The 4,371-nt window shown below is 35.1% G+C and overlaps 1 long non-coding RNA gene across 1 annotated transcript; it reads left to right on the top strand.

The window, feature by feature from the left end:
* The first annotated feature begins 212 nt into the window (after positions 1-212).
* Positions 213-3,868, top strand: LOC306860105. The gene is made up of 3 exons (XR_013783359.1): positions 213-419; positions 1,986-2,148; positions 2,356-3,868. It is a non-coding gene; the product is annotated as an uncharacterized lncRNA (long non-coding RNA).
* The last annotated feature ends 503 nt before the right edge of the window (positions 3,869-4,371 follow it).

Here is a 4,371-nt window from a genome sequence, read left to right as displayed (position 1 = left end):
AAGACACATCATGCATAAACATGGTCATTCACAAGCAAACGATCTTTGGGTGGTCCTTAAATATTCTAAACAGGTAAGATTTCATTCTCAAACGATTATTTAACAAAAAATGGTTTCTCTTTAGATAGTATTTGATCAAGTATTCACTTCTAGTAAGGTTTTATACTGCCTGAATTTGTGGTTATATATCTGAAGCGAATGTTTGTTTTAATGAAGGATGAAGAGGGCAGGTCCCACGTGTAGTTTCCGATACCCCCGTTTCACCTTGAGTTTTGGGGGAAGAATCACTTCCAGGGCACACCAGCCGGTTTCCTCACCACCCCAACCCCCTCCAACCAGCGCGTGTGTGTGTGTAAGAGAGTAGGGGGTGGGGGAGCAAGGGTCTTCAATAAGCCTCTCGACATGCTCAATGCAAAGGGGTGAGTTTTTATGTTAAAAAAGAAAAGCCTCCAGGAGCCCTTCTTGCACCTGAGTGAAATGAAATGTATACAAAGGTTTCAGGAGTTTTTTTTTTTTTTTCTGAATGTGAATTTATGAGATTTGTTGTGAAATTATATATCTTAAAAATTACGAAAAATGTCTGGATGCTGAATGATAATTTGGAGTGATAATATCAGGGAGTTTTGAAACGGAATTGTAGCGGGTTTTGTGAGTTGGAGGGGAAGTTCATGAGAGATGTTTTAACTTAGGAATGTGCATATCTGAATTTAAAAAGAAACAAATATCTATATTATGCTACATTTATTTTCAGCCATTCTCTTTTAATACACATTTAGCTTACAGCCACGTAGCCTGTACAAAATAATATTAATTAGCCTACGTTATTTTTTTATTTAAAAATAAATTATTTAAATATCTGAAAATATATGATTTTCTATCAAATTCTCTAAGAAACGTTTATACATATACACAGAAAACGTGGTACTTGTCGAAACGTACGTTTTCATTAAAAACGTTTTCATTAAAAGAGTTTCCAAGGCTAACAGTCGCTTGAGAGGAACATGAAAAGCATCAGATCTTAGATTTTACTAATAAGCTAAATGGACTGTGAAAAGCACAAGTTTGACCCTTAATAATCACCCCGTTAATGTCATCTGATTAAGTCATATTCAATTATATATATATATATATATATATATATATATATATATATATATATATATAATTAAACTAATATATAAGTTTAGATGTTACCATGAAGCCCTTTTTTGAGTTACTTAGCATCATTTACAAACAATGCAAATCAGAATGTCAGACTTGGCATAGTAATAGTTTGTACACCACATTAAATTTAGACTAAATAGATTAAATTATATTTTAAAAGACTTATGTGTGCAGACAAGAAAGAAAGATCAAAAGGGAAATCCCAAATGACTGTACACTATGTGGTAAGAGATGATTAAAGGTTAGGAACTGGGGTTTTATACAATTAAAAAAGACACGGAAAGAACTCAAAATTACTCATTGGTCAAATAACAAGTAGATGAACTGTTTTCATCTATTTTTATTTTCTTAAACGTTTAAAGATGTTTTTGATGCATATCTGATACATGTGCAACAATGGCCATCAGATCATTTAAAAGTTAAGAGAAACAGCATGAACATAATTACAGAACAATTATTACATCCATTCATTTAGCCCCAAACATATTCTATATTCTGCTGAAGAAACTCTCCATAAATCATAAGTGCAACTCCTTAAATTAAAATGTATTCAGATGTATTGTGGCCATTTTTCTTTAAAGAATGTGACACTTTGAGGATGAACAGAACCAAGATTTTATTAATTTTATATTGCTTTAGATATAAAAGGTGGTTTAGAACAGAATTTTCTTTCTTTTTTTTTTTGTGCAACAACAAATGTTATTGTTGTTTAATATTTTATCATTTCTTTTTCTTTTACTGTTTGTAGAAAACTTTTACTGTTTTTACTTTTACTACTTCCATTATGGTATCAGAATATCTGAGCTATATCGTGTGTTCAGGCAGATTCAGTGGTCAGAGACGATTTCTCCAAACAGCACACATACGGATGTGAAGAGAAGGTCAGGTAAACTTCACACGCCGTAAAGTGAAGGAGAGAGGGTGCTGCTGAGTGAGCTGGGGAGCAGCTGAAGTTGATCCAAACAAAAGAATTCACATTTCTAAGTAAGTATATAAATTAATAATATATATATTTTTTACAGAGTTTACAGCTGGCATTATTTTACATATAGAGATGATCTTATCATGTACTAAAAATTATGCATTATGTTGCATTCTAAGCCTAAAAAACAGAAATATTAAAGCAGTGATTTTCCGAAGTGTTTCTCTTCCTCTAAACAACTTCTTAAAATGTTCTTTTTAAAATTTCAGGGAAAGAAGACTGTAGAAAGAACTGGACTCATAAAATTACAACAATATTCCAATATCATGGAATGATATGCAGCAATGAACATATTATTGTTTATCCATACAAACTCTTAAAAAAAAGGCTCCATAAGGGTGTTTTTGCAGTGATGCCAGAGAAAAAAGCATTTTTGATTCCCTAAAGAGCCTTTCAGTGAACAGTTCTTAAATGAACCAATTTAAAAATCTAAAGAAACCTTTTCCACTACAAAGAACATTTTCCATGGATGTCCCTTTATTTTAAGAGTGCAATTTATAGAGAGGTGATTCAGAAAGTTTCTCCAAAAACAGATGAATTTTCACCTTAGTACAGGGCATGTTATTCTCATTTTTACCATGAATACATGAAGTTAATTGTTCAGATATTAGTTAAGGATATTACATGATTATTGTATTAATTCTAAGGAAAAAAACATTATTGCTCCAGTGGAAATGACCTAAACAGCTAATAGGAATAACAAGTAACTCCACTGAAAATTTCTGAAAATGTTTTGTGGTGAATGCTTCAAAAGTGCAGAGTATTTACAACGGCATGACCAAATATTTAGTTGAAATTAAAGCTTGCCTATCAGCATAGTAGTTTGAAAACACTAAATAAATATGCTGAAGCCAAATGTAGAACATGACCAACTTGATTGAGTCCAGAAGGATGCGGTTCAAAAATCAAAGAGTTCATTAAATTTGGGAAGTGGCCGCTTTCTCTCGCTCATTCACACACACAAACAAACAAGCCTACACACAGCTTCTGTTAGACATCAGCATCCACACATTCAGTCTTTGTCTTTTAGTTCTGAATCCAAAACACACCCATTTAAAAAGAAGCTATCTGAGGAGTCATTATCTGCTTGTTTGTTTATTTATGTTCTTCTTTTTTTTTCTTCTGGGCTTTGCGGCTGGGCTTCATTCAGGTTGATTACAGTGGAGTGGTGGTCTGTCATTTAGATGCTCCAGATTGATTTTAAAGTGCTCTGTGAAACGCCACACACCACACTGCCGGCCCAGTAAAACCTCTCCTCTCTCGCCACCTCAAAAGTGCTTGTAAAAAAACCTATTATGAGGAACAAGGGGAGAGTGAGTTTCAAAGCAAAGTCAACCCTGCGTTCCTGCAGTACCAGCTCCTAATTACTCTGTGATTAACCATGGGACTCACAAAGCCAATATTTGATTCTTTATACGAATGCCATGATGAGAGGAAACAGAATGGGGGAAACGCACACATGCACACTAAAAAAAGCCCGACCGAAGTGTTTGAAGGGCATTGGGGAACATCTGTGGCTATTTATGAGTAGGTAGCCAGTAGTCAAACCTCTAACAGGTTTAGGTGTCATCCTAATTCCTCCTGTTTGGCTTTTGCCTTTCAATGCTAGACCTCTGTTAGTTTGATTTATACAAAATCTGGCACATTTTCTCAAATGATCCTGTCACCTCCTACAAAAGTTACCAATGCTTTGCAAAAATAAACATCTTTGATAACAACGGCAATTAAGCAGGGGGCGATTTGTACACATCTGGAGTGGATTTCCTCACCAGAACAGTCCCCGCTGCACAAAATCAGCTCTACGGTTGCCTTCTCCCCCTCTGCGCTGCTGAATTGGGGACTGTATTGGGTTAAGGGGAGCATGTTTTTTATGTTTGGTTAAAAGCAGATGGTTGGTTTATATTAGCTCAGGAAGGTGATAAACAGCTTTGACTCACAGTCAAACCACCGATGAAGCGATCATGGAAGCCTGCGCTTTGTGTCAGAGACTGTGTTTGGGTGATGACCATGTTCAACACGTTTCAACACTTTCAGATAATGTAACAGAAGGTGCATCCAAAAAATGCAGGTCTGAAAAGATCAATGAAATAATATGATATAGTACTCGTCATGTTGTCATTGCCATGTGACACATAGCATTGATTGCACTGGCATTCACAACTTCTCTACTGTGGCCTCATGGGATAGTAAAATGTCTGTCAGATGCACGCATCGGAATCTTTCTC

Source organism: Barbus barbus, assembly GCF_936440315.1.
Source record: "Barbus barbus genome assembly, chromosome: 40".
NCBI classification, from domain to species: domain Eukaryota; kingdom Metazoa; phylum Chordata; class Actinopteri; order Cypriniformes; family Cyprinidae; genus Barbus; species Barbus barbus.
This window is presented reverse-complemented; position numbering and strand designations above follow the sequence as displayed.